Below are 21,394 nucleotides of genomic sequence, written 5' to 3'. Positions count from 1 at the left end.
ATGATGCAAAATGAAGCTCAGGGACTTTGGTCATTTGATCATTTGAGCAAAATGTCCACTTCCCCCTTATAACTTGCTCTCTGGATCCCCAAGTAATTGGGTAGTATAGACTGAGGTGCCTGCTTAATTCCCAGGGATTATTTAAGCACGTAGCATCTCTCAAATTATCTGGATATTTGTATTTTCTGCTTGAGTAAGATTTTGGAGAAGTGCGTATTAAAGAACCCGCCTGCCAATGCAGGTAGATGTAAGAGACATGGGTTCAATCTCTGGATTGGGAAGATCCCCCGGAGAAGGGATCCCATTCCAGTATTCTTGCCTGGAGAATCCCACAGACGGAGGAGCCTGGCAGGTTCCAGTCCATAGGGTCACACAGAGTCGGACATGACTGAAGTGACTTAGCACGCACACACCATTATAAAACAGGAAAATTCTGTTGTTATCTTAAAACTATAGTCAAGATTTAAAAAGCAATATGAGTCTATACCTACCTCTTGCTTGGTTAACCTTTTTCTGCTTTGCAGTTGGATAAATCAAGTCCGTGGACGGGTAAAACAAATAGGCCGGATTTAAGAGGAAGGTTTACATGAGAGCAAGGACCAAATGGGTTCTTTCTATACCCATGTTAGCGTGTCCTTTGGGCCAAAGTTGCATAGGCTGTAAGATCAAAAGAGAATCAAAAGATCAACAAGAGAAGATAAAAAATGAATCTCCCAATGCAAGTCTGTACTACTGAATGGACAACTTTATACTAAGATGAAAGGCTTGCTTCTATTCTTTCTCTCAGACACTACTTAAGGATGTCACCTCATTGTTTCATTTCTGTTGTGCCCTCCCAAGTAGGGAGGATCAATTCAGTTCAGTTGCTCAGTCGTGTCCGACTCTTTACGACCCCATGAATCTCAGCACGTCAGGCCTCCCTGTCCATCACCAACTCCCGGAGTTCACTCAGACTCACGTCCATTAAGTCAGTGATGCCATCCAGCCATCTCATCCTCTGTCGTCCCCTTCTCCTCCTGCCCCTAATCCCTCCCAGCATCAGAGTCTTTTGAGTCAACTCTTCACATGAGGTGGCCAAAGTACTGGAGTTTCAGCTTTAGCATCATTCCTTCCAAAGAAATCCCAGGGCTGATCTCCTTCAGAATGGATTGGTTGGATCTCTTTGCAGTCCAAGGGACTCTCAAGAGTCTTCTCCAACACCACAGTTCAAAAGCATCAATTCTTCAGTGCTCAGCCTTCTTCACAGTCCAACTCTCACATCCATACATGACTGCTGGAAAAACCATAGCCTTGACTAGACAGACCTTAGTCAGCAAAGTAATGTCTCTGCTTTTGAATATGCTATCTAGGTTGGTCATAACTTTTCTTCCAAGGAGTAAGCGTCTTTTAATTTCATGGCTGCAGTCACCATCTGCAGTGATTTTGGAGCCCAAAAAATTAAAGTCTGGCACTGTTTCCACTGTTTCCCCATCTATGTCCCATGAAGTGATGGGACCGTATGCCATGATCTTCGTTTTCTGAATGTTGAGCTTTAAGCCGACTTTTTCACTCTCCTCTTTCACTTTCATCAAGAGGCTTTTTAGTTCCTCTTCACTTTCTGCCATAAGGGTGGTGTCATCTGCATATCTGAGGTTATTGATATTTCTCCCAGCAGTCTTGATTCCAGCTTGTGTTTCTTCCAGTCCAGCGTTTCTCATGATGTACTCTGCATATAAGTAACGAGGATAAAAATGCCATAAACACATCTCCCTGGTCACTAGTTAAACGTGTCTAAACTCTTTGATATGTTTCACTTTTATAAGTTGGAAGAGATATTAAAATATATATTCAAGTAAAGCCACACACTATGCAAAATAGTGTTCCTGGCAACGTCTCAAAAATTGTTGAGTAAGTGGATTAAGAAAGTAAAATGTTAAATCTGGTTGCATATTCACAGCTAGTGCTTTTGGACTTTTATTTAACTAAAGTTAACTAGTATCTGGTGGAATTTGGTCACCCATCAGCTGAATCAGCTCTTGTACACAAGTAGTGAATGTTATCCATTTCTTTTTTTTCTTAAACAAAAGGAAGAAGAATTCCTCTGCATGGAAAATGACATTTTTAAATATCAAATCTATTGCTTGGGCATTCTCTCTAATAACATTAGGGACTGAAATGCTCAATTCTGTCTTCAGTTTCTACTATGTAAAGCTTTTTTTACATCTGTACAAGGTTTCAGAAGTGGCTTTTTACCAAGCCCAGGTGAGATGGAGCCCTGTGGTCCTTTTACTTTAGGAAAGTTTCTCCTTCTAGTTGTGCCTCGTGATTTTCCAAAAAGCTGGCTCTTCACAAGTTGAAAGAGTTATCAAGAAAAGGTCATCCATGTCCAAGATCCTCTGTTTAAGGGCAAAGAGACTTTTAAAAGATGGTCACTTATAACAGCTTTAATGCATATATATATCTAGAAAAATAATACAAATGAACCTTTTTGGAGGCAGGAATAGAGATGCAGATGTAGAGAACAGACATGTAGACACGATGGGTGTGGGGTGGGCGTTGGGATGAATCGGAAGATTTAGATTGACGTATGTGTGTCTAGTCAAGGCTATGGTTTTTCCAGTAGTCATGTATGGATGTGAGTGTTGGACTGTGAAGAAAGCTGAGCACCGAAGAATTGATGCTTTTGAACTGTGGTGTTGGAGAAGACTCTTGAGAGTCCCTTGGACTGCAAGGAAGTCCAACCAGTCCATCCTAAAGGAGATCAGTCCTGGGTGTTCATTGGAAGGACTGATGCTGAAGCTGAAACTGCAATACTTTGGCCACCTCATGCGAAGAGCTGACTCATTGGAAAATAGCCTGATGCTGGGAGGGATTGGGGGCAGGAGGAGAAGGGGACGACCGAGGATTAGATGGCTGGATTGCATCACTGACTCAATGGACATGAGTTTGGGTAAACTCTGGGAGTTGGTGATGGACAGGGAGGCATGGTGTGCTGTGGTTCATTGGGTTGCAAAGAGTTGGACACAACTGAGCAACTGAACTGAACTGATGTGCACTGCCATGTGTAAACAGATAACCAATGGGAACCTGCTGTATAGCGTAGGGAGCTCAGCTTAGTGCTCTCTGGTGACTTAGATGGGTGGGATAGAGGTGGATAAGAGGGAGGGGATATATGTATACGTATAGCTGATTCATTTCCTTGTACAGCAGAAACTAACACAACATTGTAAAGCAACTATATCCCAATTATAACAAATAATGACAGCTTAAAGTTTAATGGATACATTTTTGGTTATCTGGAAAAATTCCTTATGTGGAAAAATTAGAATTATTATTAAGATATTCTGTGCTTTGAAATGACCCATATATTTACAAATTGTATTGTAACTCATTACTAATTAGGTGGTCAGAATGGATAGAGTTCAAGGTCTTAAAAACCCATATGGTTTATAATGTTACTTGTTTATTACTAACAACAACATCCTTGATTTAATAAGTGTTTTTTCCATTTTGAGATAGCAAGCACTAATATTTTAACCTTTCCTGATGAAATTATGTAAAACTGTGCCATGGTCTGTAAACAGGCCATCATTCTCTGCAAAGGTATGGCCATATGCCTTGTGGGGAGACAGCGAAGCATAATGATTGAAAGCACGGACTCCAGGGTCATCTGCCTTGGCTCAGGCCCTTGGTTCAGTCATTTATTAGCCGAGAAAGTTGCTTAACTTCTCTGACCCTCAGTTTCCTCATGAACAAGGGATAAGAATAGTGCCTACTTCATAGGGTTGTTTTAAGGATTTAGTGAAATAATTCATATAAAAACTTGTTCAGTGCGTAAACATTCTGGTTTTGGGGTAGTATTAGCTGTCATTATTGTTTCAGTATGTATACTTCCTGCTGATTCTGGAAGCAGTGACTTTTTTTCCCACCTGATCAACTTTGGTCATTTCATATTAGCTAAAAATGCAAGTTACTTTCATTGGTATAAACTACACTAAAATAATCCTGTTTTTTTTTTTTTTTTCCCTAGATGATTTTAATGATCTGGAATGCTCTTAACGACCTGACGGGGTATTTTCACAACAACTCTAAGGCTGACTGCTGTTCCAATCGTCACAGTTCTGTTTTGTATGGTGCCCCTTTATATGCAGCAGCCTTCCTGCTTCCTTGGTTCCCCTGGAAATACTATCATGAAGGTGACTGGCTTAGTGGGCTTCAACTGGTGGTATCATTATGTGCTTTTGATAGCACACTTACCTTTGTTCAGCAAGCCCAGTGTGTACTGTTTGCGGAAATTTTCACTAGATACGAAAGTCGGCTTCAGCTTATTCCAGTCAACCAAGTGGCGTCACTGGTAGGATCTACCAGTATCCTTTTCTGTGGCCTCATCTCTGATAACCTGGAAATTTTGCTCAGTTTTCAGGTCATCGCTGTTATTGTTGCCATTTTGGCTACTGCCAGCCTTTATACTGGCATGTGCCACGTAAGTCACTTAGAACCTAAAAGAAGCCCCGAGGAAAACCATCTCTCAGAAACTGTACAGGATCTCCCCTGGACCTCCGTCGTCTCATTGGTGAGACAAATCTTGACGCAGAAAAACTTTCGCCTTTTTCTGATAGTGAATTTCTTTCAAGTCTTCCATTTAACCTTCTTCAGTAACTTCATGATGATATTTGTTGATAACCTCATTCCCATGGATGTTCTTCCTTCTTCCATAAGGAGCATCATGTATGGGGCAGGCTTTATCTGCCCACAGGTATGTGATGGTTCTTCATGTATCTTCCTACAAGGATTAAAGATATAACACTTAACTAGGCTAGGGCCTTCCCTGGTGGCTCAGTGGTAAAGAATCCGCCTGCCATTTCAAGAGATGCAGATTGAATGCTTGGGTCAGGAAGATCCCCTGGAGGAGAAAATGGCAATTTTCAAGTCCAGTACTTTTGCCCAGGAAATCCCATGGACAGAGGAGCCTGGCGGGCTACAGTCCATGGGATCGCAAAAGAGTCGGACATGACCTAGCAACTAAACAAGAACTTACCTGGCTGAGAATTAAAAACCTGATTGTATCAGTAATGAAAAAATGATTCAGAATTATTAAGAGGCCCAAAGATTCAGATTCCCTACATTAGACAAGATTCAGTAGGAATATGATGGAAACAAGAGATGAAAAGAAGAAAAAGAGGAGAACCCAATAAAAGCTGAGCTCTGTGATATTTTTACTATTTTAGCTTTTGATTTTTGTCCTCTTGAGCTGCCTCATTTAAACCTCTGCAGAGCTATGGAATAAAATGCATGGCTTCCTGTGAGCATGTCATTTTGCTTTATCCTGATATTTAAGATTCCTGTGACTGGTAGAAGGAAGAAGAGTTATTTGATCATAGATTCCTGAAGCCAGGTTTCAAAAGCACTTGGCTAAAAAACTAAGTCCTAGAATTCCAGAGTGTTAGTAAAATTCCATGGCCATGACCATTATTGTGGAGGGTGTGTCCTCCTTCAAAAAATATACCAGCCTGTTGTTTTTTACACGATTTGGAGAACTCATGAATAAAATTGCTTCCCTTAACCTAAATCTATCCTCCAAAAATATGACTTGACCTAGCCTATGATATGGATTTTTCCTGTTTTCTCAATTAAAATATGTAATCTATACTCTTCAGGGAGTAAGCTGAGTAACTTAGATAGATGAGATTTTGCTGCTGCTGCTGCTGCTAAGTCGCTTCAGTCGTGTCCGACTCTGTGCGACCCCAGACGGCAGCCCACCAGGATCCCCTGTCCCTGGGATTCTCCAGGCAAGAACACTGGAGTGGGTTGCCATTTCCTTCTCCATTGCATGAAAGTGAAAAGTCAAAGTGAAGTCGCTCAGTTGTGTCCGACTCCTAGCGACCCCATGGACTGCAGCCCACCAGGTTCCTCCATCCATGGGATTTTCCAGGCAGGAGAACTGGAGTGGGGTGCCATTGCCTTTACTATTTACTAACTTTTACAAAGATTTAAGCCCTGTGGAATAGAAATGGTTCTGAAATGTTCTAAGTGTTGCCACACTTTCTTAAGCAAAGTATATGGGATAGAATTTGCCTTTCTGCCATTAGCTCAAGGCCTTTATCATAGTTTGGTTACTGTATATACCATAATATTGAGAACTCACATTTTTTGCGTGCTTACTGTGTGCCATGGACTATGCCAAGTACATCATATACATTATCTCATGTAATCCTAACTACCATTATCTTGTGTAAGCCTGACAACTACCTTCAAGAGAAAGACCTTCCCAATGAAAAAACAGAGGCTCAGAGGCCTTTAAAGGTGTGTACTTGAAGATTCTGTCATGGTCTGTTTAGCAGAGGTTACCAAATAGAGTATCAGTTTTGGTTTATTGATATAGTCCTGGGTACTGTGTGTACATGATAAAATGATACTCTCCCTTAATGGCAGTTTGAGAGTTTTCAAGCTGTTTGTTGCTGTGTTCAATGACCCAGAATGGGCAGCTGCTTGAATTCTTGTCTCTATGTGTTATTGTCAGATTCTAGGCTATATATACATTCTCACTTTTAATCATGTACTTGCCTATAGTATCTCCTCTTCTCCAGGCAAAAACAAGTTTGTTAAACTCTTACCTGAGTTTTTTTTTTTTTTTAAAGAGTAGATAGGTATTTGGAGGCTTCCCAGGTGTCACAGTGGTAAAGAATCTGCCTGCCAATTCAGGAGACACAAGAGACATGGGTTAGATCCCTGAGAAAAAGGTCCCCTGGATAAGGAAATGGCACCCCACTCCACTATTCTTGCCTGGAGAATCCCATGGACAGAGGAGCCTGGCGAGCTACAGCCATAGGGTCACAAAAATCAGGACTGAGTGACTGAGCACACACACATGGGTATTTTTAAGCAGCTTTGTTGAGACGTAACTCACATACCATACTTATTAATTCACTCATTTAAAGTATACAATTCAGTGGGTTTTAGTATATTCACAGACATGTACAGCCATTACCACAGTCAGTTTTACTTTTTAAAAAAAATTTAAACTTTTTGGTTGTGCTGTGCAACTTGCAGGGATTTCAGTTCCCTAACCAGAGACTGGACCCAGATCACAGCAGTGAAAGCCTGAAATCCTAACCACTAGGGCACCACGGAAACCCCATGACAGTCAATTTTAGCACATTTCATTTCTTAGAAAATAAATATGTATGAGTTGAAATAAGGTAGTTTTTTTGGTTATTGTTTTTCTGAGGTATGATCGACTCTCAGTAAATTACATGTATTTAAACTGTACGATTTGGTACATTTTGAACTATGTCTGCACCATGAAGCTATCACCACAATCAAAGTAGCAGACATACCCATTGCTCTCCAAATTGTCTTTGTGCCTCTTTGTAATCCGTCCCTTTAATTCTATCTATTTTCTAGATTTTTATATACATGGAATAATATAATATGTACTATTTTTTGGTCTGGATTCTTCTGTCACATTGTTGTAGTATCAATATTTCATTCCTTTTTATTGCTGAATAATATTGCATTGTATGGATATACAACAGTTTGTTTACCTATTCACTTTTTGATGGGCATTTGGGTTGTTTCCAGTTTTTGGCTATTATAAACAAAGCTGCTATGAACATTCATGTCTTTGTATGGGCGTATTCTTTTCTTTCTCTTGGGTAAACCCCTTGAAGTAGAATGGCTGGACTGCATGGTAGGTGTATGTTTACTGAAGACACTGATAACCTGTTTTCCAAAGTGGCTGTACTATTTTACATTCCTCCCAATAATGTAAAGTTTTCCAATTGTTCTACATTCTCATCAGTACTATATCAGGCTATTTAGTTTTAGCCATGTTAGTAGGTGTGAAGCAGCAGTATGTTACTGTGGTTTTGATTTGCATTTTCTGATGACTGCTAATGATGTTGAGTATCTTTTAATGTGCTTACTTGCCATGCATATATCTTTTTGATAAATTATTTGTTCAAATTTTTTAAAAATTGAATTGTATAATGTTGAATTGTAAGAGTACTTTATATATATTCAATATATTATGTAGTCTCAGTAAAAGTGCTTTTTTAGATGTATGTTCAGCAATATTTTCTTCCAGTCTCTCTTGGCTACTAAATTTTAAGAGAAGTATAGCCAAAAGATTTCAATGATTCTTTTTCTCAAACCTTCATACTAACATATGTGTTTCTGTTGATCTCAATAAAAAATCATTATAAAATAGAAATCCAAAATTCCTTCAAATTTTATTCTTGATTTCTCAAAAAGTGACACCTATAAATTATTGGGGGGAAAAAAGACAGCTCTTTGGAATTTGCTGTTATTTTTTTGACTAGGTCACTTTAACACACTGCCTGTTGGTTCTGGTAATGAAGGCTAGGCGCTACATTTTCATTTTCTCAGAGTGTCTTCCCCATAGCTTTCTTTTAAGGAGTTGAATAAATGAAAGGAAAGAAGAATGAGGAAGTGTTCTTTCTCTGCAATAACTGTTTTAATAGGCTTGTGACTCTTCCACATCCCACTCACCTCCAAGAGGCAGAATAGTAAATGGGTTAGGAGCATGGAGACTGCCAGGGAGAAGTCTGCCTCCCCTCTTATTAGCTGTGTGACCCTGGCTGAGTTATTGAGGCTTTCTGGGTTTCAGTTTCCTTCTCTGTAAAAATGGAAATAAAAATGGTGCCTAAAGATTACAATGAGAATTAAATGAATTGACTTTGTAAGGCATGCAAAGTTCTTGAAACAGTTCCTGGCACAAAATAAACACTCTAGAAATGTTAACTTTTATTATTAAGTCTCAGTACAGCAAATACTTATTAAATGTTCACTGTAAACACAGCACTGCCTTTATCTTTGATTTAAGCTTCTTTGGCATCTGTTTGCCAACACTTCTGCTGAGACATGTTATTCATGAGCTTCTACTTAATAAACACATGAATGGAGAGCCAAAATCCTCAGTCTGTGGAAGGCTGTATTTTAGTAAAAGCAAAAGTAGTCTCTTTTTTTGTTGCTATATTACCCATCATTGGCTCATATATTTTTACACTGGACAGAATTATAACAGCTACCAATTATTAAGTACTTTGTATGATGCGAGGGACAGAGACAGAGAGGGAGTGCTAGAGGGAGGAAATGCTTCCTAGGTAAAGTAAGCTGGTAAAAGTGGCAGAGCTGGAATTTCAACCCAGTGTCGACTTTAAGAAAAATGCACAATATGAGAGTTGCGAGTTAAGTTTTATTTGGGGCAATATGAGGACTGCTGCCCGGGAGACAACAACTCAGGTAGCTCTCTGAGAAACTGTTCCAAAGAGGTAGTTCAGTTCAGTTCAGTTCAGTCGCTCAGTCGTGTCCGACTCTTTGCAACCCCATGAATCGCAGCACGCCAGGCCTCCCTGTCCATCACCAACTCCCAGAGTTCACTCAGACTCACGTCCATCGAGTCCGTGATGCCATCCAGCCATCTCATCCTGGGTCGTCCCCTTCTCCTCCTGCTCCCAATCCCTCCGAGCATCAGAGTCTTTTCTAATGAGTCAACTCTTCACATGAGGTGGCCAAAGTACTGGAGCTTCAGCTTCACCATCATTCCTTTTAAAGAAATCCCAGGGCTGATCTCCTTCAGAATGGACTGGTTGGATCTCCTTGCAGTCCAAGGGACTCTCAAGAGTCTTCTCCAACACCACACTTCGAAAGCATCAATTCTTCGGCGCTCAGCCTTCTTCACAGTCCAACTCTCACATCCATACATGACTGCTGGAAAAACTATAGCCTTGACCAGACGGACCTTAGTCGGAAAAGTAATGTCTCTGCTTTTGAATATACTATCTAGGTTAGTCGTAACTTTTCTTCCAAGGAGTAAGCGTCTTTTAATTTCATGGCTGCAGTCACCATCTGCAGTGATTTTGGAGCCCCCAAATTAAAGTCTGACACTGTTTCTAGTGTTTCCCCATCTATGTCCCATGAAGTGATGGGACTGGATGCCATGATCTTCGTTTTCTGAATGTTGAGCTTTAAGCCAACTTTTTTACTCTCCTCTTTCACTTTCATCAAGAGGCTTTTTAGCTCCTCTTCACTTTCTGCCATAAGGGTGGTGTCATCTGCACATCTGAGGTTATTGATATTTCTCCCAGCAATCTTGATTCCAGCTTGTATTTCTTCCAGTTCAGCATTCCTAATGATGTACTGTGCATATAAGTTAAATAAGCAGGGTGACAATATACAGCCTTGACGTAGTCCTTTTTCTATTTGGAACCAGTCTGTTGTTCCATGTCCAGTTCTAACTGTTGCTTCCTGACCTTTATACAGATTTCTCAAGAGGCAGGTTAGGTGGTCTGGTATTCCCATCTCTTTCAGAATTTTCCACGGTTTATTGTGATCCACACAGTCAAAGGCTTTGGCATAGTCAATAAAGCAGAAATAGATGTTTTTCTGGAACTCTCTTGCTTTTTCCATGATCCAGCGGATGTTGGCAATTTGATCTCTGGTTCCTCTGCCTTTCCTAAAACCAGCTTGAACATTAGGGAGTTCATGGTTCACGTATTGCTGAAGCCTGGCTTGGAGAATTGTGAGCATTACTTTACTAGCGTGTGAGTAGAGGACAGTATATATATGATTTTGGTAAAGGGGGAGTACATGCAATCAAGCATGCTTATTTTTTAGAAAGTTTCTGCTGGTCACAAAAAACAGTCGTCACTATGAAGGATTTTAGTGCTTTTCTAGGTATGAGGAGATACAAGAATTTGACTCATAAAATCAGCTCCTGAGAATGTCTAACTACTGAAGACTTGTCCTGCCAGTTTCCTGGGAGCACAGAGTACCTCATTTCTGTCCTCCACTCTAAACTTTTCGGGGGCGGTGGGTGTGGTGTTGGAGGTCAGCAGCTTCAGAGAACCTGATTTAATCCATTTAGAGGCAGATGGCAGCACCCATGGCAAGGGCCCATTTGTGGTCGACACTAGGGAATCTGGTTTCAAAATCTTGCACTTTCCACTTTGTCGCATGTTTCCTAGAGATTACTCTCATATCTTGTGTAGTATTTTATGGGTTGGAGATTGAGAACAAGAAGCTTCATTTCAAAATGTGGAACTGTGTAAATTTACAGTATTATTATTACACATAGGAATATAAGGGGACTTGGTCTGTTTTACATACTTTATCTTATAGAACTCTGAGAATTGGCATGGATCCTCTCAATCACCGTTTTACTATCCAGAAAAAAAGCGCTCTTGTGTCTTGAAAGTAGAGAAGTAAACCAAAAAATCAGTCAGAGCGGAAAACCCTTATATTTGTTAAAGAATATTGTTATTATACTTACATCATTAAAAATTCTCTTCTAATTGTATGTACATTTAGTTAGTGAAAATGATTCAGGGCTAAACAATGTGCTTTTTTATTGAAAACAAAGAGCATCTTCTAATCTTTGTTAATGTACATATGTATATTTAGCACTAACTTTTCGGTCTAGAACGATGAACTTTTTCATTGCTAGCAAGAAATGCAGGAAAAAATGTGATTGAACTCTCAACATGAATCTATTAGAAAGATGAAAACATATAAGATTAGACAGGAAACACAACCAAAGAAATCGATACAATCATAAACTATTGTTAATTTCTGGTGCTTGATTTTAGGATAAAAAAGTACATTTCAGATATATCTGGAATTCTTACTAAGAAGAATATAGTAAAATGTTTATTTTACTATTCACTACTGTGTACGAGGTGAATTCTGGGCTTTAATCCCAAATTTTAAAATCTGAATATAGTTTAGATTTCAGTTGGCCTTTTCACATTATAATAAAGCAAGGCTCATTGTTTCAGTGATGGTTCTTTCATAGTTGGTTTTAGTTAAACCTCCTCTTGTTAGTGTGAAAATAAAAATGTATGAAACTACTTCCCACTTTGTCCATTTTATAGGAAATATTAGCTGTTTTTTTGTAGTATATTAGTCAACTTTTATGGGTATAAATGGATAATAACACTTCTAACCATGATAGGTAGTATTAGTTGTGTGTTTCAACTGATATTATGATTCAGAAGCAAATTTATTTTTTGCTGAGAATATTTGTTTTGTTGTCAGAAAGAGTAAACCTATTTCACTGGATTCCATCTTAATGTTATGCCCATCTGTTTCCATTTCAGTGCCTTGTGCTTATCAGCCAGTCCTGGCTGAGGAAGTTTGGTTACTATAAAATTATCTTATTTTCATTCTACCTAGAAGGAACAGCCTCCATTGTCATGTTGCTTCTTGGACAGCAGTACTATTACTTTTTGGCTCTGTATCTCACTGTTATCATGTAAGTAAATGCCAGTGTCAATCCCCAAATTACCATAGATCTTGCCATTTCCTTTTAAGCAGTGAAACATCTTTGATCTGAAATGCATTTAGTATTCATTTCTAGGCAGTCATTATACTTTTCTGTCTTCTTATTTTGGGGGTGATTTTTTTTTTAATGTGGAGTCTTTTTTTTTTTAACCAAATATAGTCTTTGTTGAATTTGTTACAATATTGCTTCTGTTTTGTGTTTTGGGTTTTTTGGCCAGGAAGTATATGGCAATCTTAGCTCCCTGATCAGGGATTGAACCCACACCTTCTGCACTGGAAGGGGAAGACTTAACCACTGCGCCACCAGGGAAGCCCACCATTCTGTCTTCAGTTTTGCAGAGATTTCTAATGCCAAGTTTTGTAGTAAAGTTAAATTCCTCTTTCTGACCTATTAAAGTGCATCGTTTAGTAAATCCTGCTGCCAAATAAAGATCTTATCCCCAAAAGATGTTTCTTGCCATCTTGGGAAATGGCTCTGCCATCTATCCAGTTGCCCAGGTCGGAGACTGAGAAGTTGTCTTTGCCATCCCTTTCTTGTCTCCTACATCTAATAAGCTACCAATTATTAGTAGTTTTAGCTCCTTAATATGTCCTGAACCCATCCCTTTTCTGTTCCCATTGTCATTCTTTTAGCTCAGGTGTTTGTCATCTCTTACCTGGATTTCCGTATAACCTCCTACATGGTCCCCTTGCCCCTAGTCCCCAGTTGCTTCTAGAAGAGCGTGTCATTCCTTTGCTTAGCAATCTTTTAAGTGGTTTCTCTCTGCTTTTCGGATATAATGCAAAATGATGATATATGAGGTCCTTTGTTATACTGGCCCTGTTTACCTCGATATCTTCATTTCTTGTTACTCCTCCACTTACAACGAACTCCTGCCCTAGAGAAACACTTTGCAGTGCCAGGTTCAAACACCTCCATGCCTAACATGCAGCATTCTATGCCTGAAAAGCTTTCACCATTCTTACCTGGCTCTCTCCTACTGTTCCTTTAGGCTGCAGCTCAAGGATGTGCTTTCTGGAAAGCCTTCCGCAATTTCCTCACCTGGATTAGGTGTCCCTCCTGCTGCTGCTGCTGCTGCTAAGTCACTTCAGTCGTGTCCGACTCTGTGTGACCCCATAGACGGCAGCCCACCAGGCTCCCCCTCCCTGGGATTCTCCAGGCAAGAACACTGGAGTGGGTTGCCATTTCCCTCTCCAATACATGAAAGTGAAAAGTGAGAGTGAAGTCACTCAGTCGTGTCTGACCCTCAGCGACCCCATGGACTGCAGCCTTCCAGGCTCCTCCATCCCTGGGATTTTCCAGGCAGGAGTACTGGAGTGGGGAGGTGTCCCTCCTACATGACCCCAATGCCCCATGCTTATCTCTGCTGTAGCATTGATCCTTCTGTCTGTGACTGTCTTTGGCCCCCACTGGACTGAGCTGTATTATGAATAAAGTCTAGTTTCTTATTACTGTGGTCCCATCATCTACTACAGTTCCTACAAATAGTTGGTCCTTAGAAAAGGTGTTTTGGGTGAACAAACGAATAAATCTAACTCCAGGTCCCTGTTGGAACAATTTGAGAAATTTTCCATGAAGATTTAACTGCATTTTGAGTAAATCAGAAGCAGCAAATATAGTAATTAACTCAAAGTATTGATCTCTGTTGGAGAAGGAAATGGCAACCCACTCCAGTATTCTTGCGTAGAGAATCCCAGGGATGGGGGAGCCTGGTGGGCTGCCGTCTATGGGGTCGCACAGAGTCGGACACGACTGAAGCGACTTAGCAGCAGCAGCAGCAGCAGCAGCAGCATTGATCTCTGTAAAACCTGAAGAATTTAGAACCCCATATAGATAACTATTCTGTAAATCTACAGTGGTAGCTTTGGTTATGTCATATTTAAAAGACATTTTTATAGTGATTTTTAGAATGAAAATTTTTGTTTGCTTTTTCTTTTTTTTTAAACTTAAACCATTCCCCCATTTTCTTTCTTCTATCATAATTAAAATGTTTTATATCCCTTAGTAGTTCTTAATTTTCCTCTTGGTACCAAAGGATTTCTGTATTGGGTGTGATGTTGAACTAGAAGACTTCCTAAATGCTTTTCCAGTTAAAATACATTGGAACTTATATACATATATATTTACATTTATTCATTTATTCTGGGGTTGTGCTGAGTCTTCACTGCTTCACAGGCTTTTCTCTAGTTCCCGCAGGCGGGGGCTGCTGTTACGTGCCGTACGTGGGCTTCTCCTTGCGGTGGTTTCTCTTGTTGCAGGGCACAGGCTCTAGGGCGCTCAGGCTTCAGTAGTTGCAGTACAAGGACTCATTCGTTGTGGCTCCCGGGCTCTAGAGAACAGGTTCAATAGCTGTGGTGCACAGGCTTGGCTGCTCTGTGTGGCATGTGGGATCTTCCCAGACCAGGGATTGAACCCGAGTCTCCTCCATTGGCAGGAGGATTCTTTACCACTGAGCCACCAGGGAAGCCCTGGATTTATGTTATTAAACACTGCTGCTGCTAAGTCACTTCAGTCGTGTCCGACTCTGTGCGACCCCATAGACGGCAGCCCACCAGGCTCCCCCGTCCCTGGGACTCTCCAGGCAAGAACACTGGAGTGGGTTTCCATTTCCTTCTCCAGTGCATGAAAGTGAAAAGTGAAAGGGAAGTCGCTCGGTCGTATATACAATATTTTAGTTAGCTCATTCTTTTTTTGCATGGGACAAGGACTGTGCAAAATAAATAAAAGAAGATATAATATACCTTTCCTTGAAAGTGAAGGTGAAGTCGCTTAGTCGTGTCCGACTCTTTGCGACCCCGTGGACTGTAGCCTAACAGGCTTCTCCGTCCATGGGATTCTCCAGGCAAGAATACTGGAGTGGGTTACCATTTTCTTCTCCAGGGGATCTTCCTGACCCAGGGATCGAACCCGGGTCTCCTGCATTGGAGGCAGACGCTTTAACCTCTGAGCCACCAGGGAAGCCCAAAGCTTATGATAAACAATTAGCAAACCTAAGCAGTAGATTTTAAAGTTAAACTGAGAAAAAGTCTAAAATATCTCCTGTACTTGACTTCTGTTATCAAAGATGATTTTTAAAATTATATATTAATGTGAATGTGAGAAAGTGGATTCTCACTTTTTGTGTTATTGTACAGTTTACAAAATATTTATTCTGTTTAAAATATAAACCAAAACTCCATGTCATTATTACCATGCTCATGAAGCTAAAGTTCATATCTATTAAGGCAGTGATCAACTATAGGGAAAAAAAGGGGGAAAAGGAGGGGAAAAAGGAAAAATAAGGAGAAAAGAAATGAATTTCCATGGCATGTTTTGTTCTTTAGAACCTATCCATAATTTAAGCAGATTTAATGAATGGGTAGTCAACTGAGAATGAGTCAAAAGCATAGTAAAATTTTCAAAGTGTATTTATTTTATTTTTAAAAGAGAATTATATAGTCATAGATACATTCTGGGAGGATAGAAGTGTGTGCCTAATATATTTTTATTTTTATAGCATATTATTTCATTTTTCCTTTTCTGCAAACCAAATGTCAACTTTGTCATCTGATTTTTAAACAAATTTGTGTCTCCTAGTTATAGAATTTTCATATGTGTATTTTAAAATTGTTTCTAGGGTGATTGTGCAAGCTTCTTTTTGCTTATTTAACTTGCCACTGGCTGACATGGTCGATGCAGACTTACTGAAGTTCAATCGGCAGTAAGTATATTTTTCAAATATTAGCTATACAGATATCACATGGAGGGAGAACATATTAGTATCTCCGTATCTCAGTTATATTGCCACTACAAATCACATTACTGAGAGATGGTCATAAGAAGCAGCACTGGAAATCAGAGAGCAGAACATAATAAGATATTCATAATTGTTCACCCTGGGCAACTTTTCCCTGCTTTTGAAAAGACATGATAATTTTTCATCCCAAAGCTTCATACAGCTGGTGCTACAACAAAGTTAAATGTCAGAAACCAAAGTGAAATCTCAAAGAGCTTTACTTTATAATATAGTAAGTCCCCTACGTACGAACCTTCAAGTTGTGAGCTTTCAAACATGTGCAAGTATTCCATCAACTTCAGGCTAAGTGAAATTTCAGCTTGCCCTCCTATTGCTGACAATCCTTCAGCTCTATCTTGTCTCATCTCTTCTCCCTCCTCCAGTTAGTAAGTCTTCTTGCCTATTCACCCAATGCCAGCTGTTGTACTGTAAGGTAATGTACTGTAAGATTAAAAATGCTTTCTTTATGTTTTGTGTTTGTTTTCTGTGTATTATTTGTGTGAAAGGTATTATAAACTATTATAGTACAGTATTATATAACCAACTGTGTTAGTTGGGTACCTAGGCTAACTTTGTTGGACTTATCAATGCATTCTTGGAACACAGTTCATTCATATGTAGGGGACTTACTGTACTGCACTGGATGATCAGGCAAAGTGACCTTTACTCTGTAGCATAACAAGAATTTAAATTGAAAATCAAGGTCTATCTTACCTTTTTTCACTTGAAAAAGTGTAAGCTGATGAGAGGTTTTGTTCTTCGGTATGGTTATTATAAATGCTTTAGATCAGCCATAAAATTCACTTGATTGACACATATTTTCTGATATGTGCTCCATTTTATGGATTAGAGAGGAATGTATTAAGACCAGCACAGTCTTTATTAGCTTTGTAGAAACTGCATGGCCTTTTTTTTCTGTTCAGTTCAGTTCAGTCGCCCAGTCGTGTCTGACTCTCTGCGACCCCATGAACTGCAGCACGCCAGGCCTCCTTGTCCATCACCAGCTCCCAGAGTTTACCCAAACTCATGTCCATCAAGTCGGTGATGCCATCCAACCATCTCATCCTCTGTTGTCCCCTTCTCCTCCTGCCTTCAATCTTTCCCAACATCAGGGTCTTTTCAAATGAGTCAGCTCTTCGCATCAGGTGGCCAAAATATTGGAGTTTCAGCTTCAACATCAGTCCTTCCAATGAACACCCAGGACTGATTTCCTTAGGATGGACTGGTTGGATCTCTTTGCAGCCCAAGGGACTCTCAAGAGTCTTCTCCAACACCACAGTTCAAAAGCATCAATTCTTCAGTGCTCAGCTTTCTTTATAGTCCAACTCTCACATCCATACATGACTGCTGGAAAAACCATAGCCTTGACTAGATGGACCTTTGTTGACAAAGTAATGTCTCTTAATGTAACTTAAATTGAAGGAAGCTTTGCCAACCCAACTTGGTGATTTCTTCCATGTTTCAGAGTTTGTTGCTAAGTCATATATGGAGTGATGAGCAAGAAGGTGAGCTCCTTATGTTTCAGAACTATGTCCCCGATGCCTAGAAAACTGACAGACTTAAATCAGTTTTTTAAAAAAATAATTTAACAGGAAGAAATGTCAGTAAACATCTTTTAACACTCAAATTCTTTTTGAATGAAACTGGCTAATGAATAAAATGCCTCAAACAGTTGGAAAGGGAAGGGCACCAATATTTACCAAATGCCAGTGTGTACAAGCACTGTATGGCTTTTGCTCATTCAAGTCTCATACCAGCTGTATGTGGTGGATGTTATTGACTCCAAAAATACTTACTGATTGCCTCCTGTATGTCAGGCCCTGTGGTCAATGCTAGGGATACAATACAGCAGGTTTTGTAGTAGCAAATCCCTTCTAAAAATATACTCTCCTATGCATATGCTGGATGCTTCTGACTTAATGGCTATTCTTGAAGGGACATACGCTTTTCTGTTCCCCCCTAAGTTGTTTCCTTACCAAAAGTCAGTACTTTTTGTTTCAAATTGGTCAATGTCAGATGCAATTGTTATTATAATTTCATTTGTGCTGTGCTAAGTCGCTTCAGTAATGTCCAAATCTTTGCGACTCTAGGGACTGTAGCCCGCCAGGCTCCTCTGTCCATGGAATGTTCCAGGTAAGAATACTGGAGTGGGTTGCCATTTCCTCCTCCAGGGGACCTTCCCAACCCAGGGATTGAACCCGGGTCTCTTGTGTCTCCTCCATTGGCAGTCAGGTTCTTTATCACTAGCTCCACCTGGAAAGCCCCATAATTACATGTAGTTACCAGAGATCAAATTGGAAACATCTGCTGGATCATCGAAAAATGAAGAGAGTTCCAGAAAAACATCTATTTCTGCTTCATTGACTATGCCAAAGCCTTTGACTGTGTGGATCACAATAAACTGGAAAACTCTGAAAGAGATGGGAATACCAGACCACCTGACCTGCCTCTTGAGAAATCTATATGCAAGTCAGGAAGCAACAGTTAGAACTGGACATGGAACAACAGACTGGTTCCAAATAGGAAAAGGACTACGTCAAGGCTGTATATTGTCACCCGGCTTATTTAACTTCTATGCAGAGTACATCATGAGAAACGCTGGGCTGGAAGAAGCATAAGCTGGAATCAAGATTGCCGGGAGAAATATCAATAACCTCAGATATGCAGATGACACCACCCTTTTGGCAGAAAGTGAAGAGGAACTCAAAAGCCTCTTGATGAAAGTGAAACTGGAGAGTGAAAAAGTTGGCTTCAAGCTCAACATTCAGAAAACGAAGATCATGGCATATGGTCCCATCACTTCATGGCAAATAGATAGGGAAACAGTGGAAACAGTGTCAGACTTTATTTTTTTGGGCTCCAAAATCACTGCAGATGGTGAGTGCAGCCATGAAATTAAAAGACGCTTACTCCTTGGAAGAAAAGTTATGACAAACCTAGAGAGCATATTGAAAAACAGAGACATTACTTTGCCAACAAAATTCTGTCTAGTCAAGGCTATGGTTTTCCCAGTGGTCATGTATGGATGTGAGAGTTGGACTGTGAAGAAAGCTGAGCACCAAAGAATTGATGCTTTTGAACTGTGGTGTTGGAGAAGACTCTTGAGAGTCCCTTGGACTGCAAGGAGATCCAACCAGTCCATTCTAAAGGAGATCAGTGCTTGGTGTTCTTTGGAAGGAATGATGCTAAAGCTGAAACTCCAGTACTTTGGCCACCTCACGTGAAGAGTTGACTCATTGGAAAAGACTCTGATGCTGGGAGGGATTGGGGACAGAAGGAGAAGGGGACGACCCAGGATGAGATGGCTGGATGGCATCACGGACTCGATGGACGTGAGTTTGAGTGAACTCTGGGAGATGGTGATGGACAGGGAGGCCTGGCGTGCTGCGATTCATGGGGTCGCAAAGAGTCGGACACAACTGAGCAATTGAACTGAACTGAACACTTATATTTTATAAACTTAGGAAATATATGTATGAAATTAGACATTTCTATGAAAACTAAGTTGAATGCTTTAGAAAGACTAGATAAAGTTTAAAAAAATTACAATCAAACCTGATGTCTTGAGACCTTTAAATGTTTAAGGAAATAGAAAAATCTAAAACTATTCTGTATTCAGAATGCCTTGTAAACAACTTTAGGTTCTCTCTATAATTGACGGTAGAAACCATAGATCCTGTTGTATGAATAGTGTATGTGCCAGAAAGATAGCACAGCACTTTCATCAGTGGACCTGTATTCAAAAAAAAAAAAAAAAAGATAAGTGAATGAATATAGTTAAGTTGAAATAGAATGGTCAATGTCTCGTCTTCTGAAAATGACTTTTTTTTGCTTTAGTCAACTGTTGTCCTGATCATGTCAGATAAGAACTTAATCAGAGAGCCGAAGCAGATATAACCCTTGCCCTTGTGACTTTGATGGTCTAGTGGAGGATACTGATAGCAAGTTATCTTCTTATATTATCATGAAATCATAATTATCCTCATTTTTACAAAACTAAAACTCTTGAGGAGTTAACTTTCCCAGGGTAATGTAAGCACGATTGAAGAACTAGGGATGAAACTCAAGGTCTTACGGTCAGATCCATCTTCTTCCAATTCTCTGGCCTCATCTTTTCTCTTTCCTTCTCTCTTTCTCTTCCCTTTCTTCACCTCCCCATTTTCTTCTCTTCTTCCTTAGTTGCGAGTTTTCCATCATTGGTTGAAATATGGACAAAATTTCAGTTTATTCAGGCAATGCCCTTGATTTATTTTATACGATGTAACTTAATTATCAAAAAATGATATGGCAGGATTCTCACTGAGAATGTATTAAAGTAATCCTTCATAAAATTTGAGGAGGAAGACTTAGGTGTGAATCCCAGTTCTATTAGTTGCTAGCTGTGTATCTGTGGAAAAGCTAGTCTGTCCTCCAGCCCTACAACAGAAGTGATGATACCTTCCTTACAAGATTGTTGTGGGGCTTATGTGAAATAATACATTTTGTTGCTGGAGGTATTGTGGGTTCAGTTGCAGACTAGTGCAATAAAGCAAATATGGCACTAAGGCAAGTGAGAAATTTTCTTTTTTTTTTTTTTTTTTGCCGAGCAAAGGTTTAATGAGCCCCGCCCAGAGCCATCAGTGGGAAGCCTTCTTCTTCCCTTCCTCCTCCTTCTTCTTCTCCTTTTTCACCTTGGGCTTCTTGACCTTGCCTGAGGCGCTCCTGTGCGGCTCCGAGCCAGGCTTCGCCTCATTTTCCGAATCACTGGAGCTGCTGCTGGAATCTGAGCCGCTCCCTTGGCCGTGACCATGGCTGTGGTGATGCTTAAGGTTATCAGCTGACCCGCTCTGAACTTTGGTGGGCCTGTGCTTGGGGTCTCCCACCTTGCCTGCCCCTTGAGGCTTCTTGGAGGTAGACTCCACGGCTGCCGACAGGTCGAACTCCATGGTAGTGAGAGGTGACAAATTTCTTGTTTTTCCAATGCATATAAAAGTTATGTTTATACTATACGGTAGTTTTTTAAATATGCAATAGCATTGTGTCTAAAAATGTACATACCTTAATTTAAAAATTGTTTCTTGCTAAAAAATGAAATGTCCAAACTACAATAGTAACATCAGAGATCATTGATTACAGATCACTGTAACACACAGAATAATAATGATAATGTTCGATACATGGCAAGAATTACCAAAATGTGACTCAGAGGCAGAAAGTGAGAAAATTCTGTTGGAAAAACAGACTTGTTCAATGCAGGTTTATGACAACTGTGCATTATCAGATGATGGTCAGCATTTTATAGATTGCTTCTATTATTGTTTATTTAGGCTCAAGGAGGACTTAATAGACAGGTCCTT

The 21,394-nt window shown here is 40.0% G+C and overlaps 1 non-coding gene and 1 pseudogene across 1 annotated transcript; both read right to left on the bottom strand.

Moving 5' to 3' along the window:
- Window positions 1–15,168: 15,168 nt before the first annotated feature.
- On the bottom strand, window positions 15,169–15,241 carry TRNAW-CCA (transfer RNA tryptophan (anticodon CCA)). The gene has a single exon. It is a non-coding gene; the product is annotated as a tRNA-Trp (tRNA).
- A 5,433-nt stretch (window positions 15,242–20,674) lies between these two features.
- Window positions 20,675–20,983, bottom strand: LOC138075311 (immortalization up-regulated protein pseudogene; annotated as a pseudogene).
- Between the last annotated feature and the right edge of the window lie 411 nt (window positions 20,984–21,394).

This window comes from Capricornis sumatraensis, chromosome 3, assembly GCF_032405125.1.
Source record: "Capricornis sumatraensis isolate serow.1 chromosome 3, serow.2, whole genome shotgun sequence".
NCBI lineage: Eukaryota > Metazoa > Chordata > Mammalia > Artiodactyla > Bovidae > Capricornis > Capricornis sumatraensis.
Note: the sequence above shows the minus strand (reverse complement) of the source record. Positions and strands in the feature narration are given on the sequence as shown.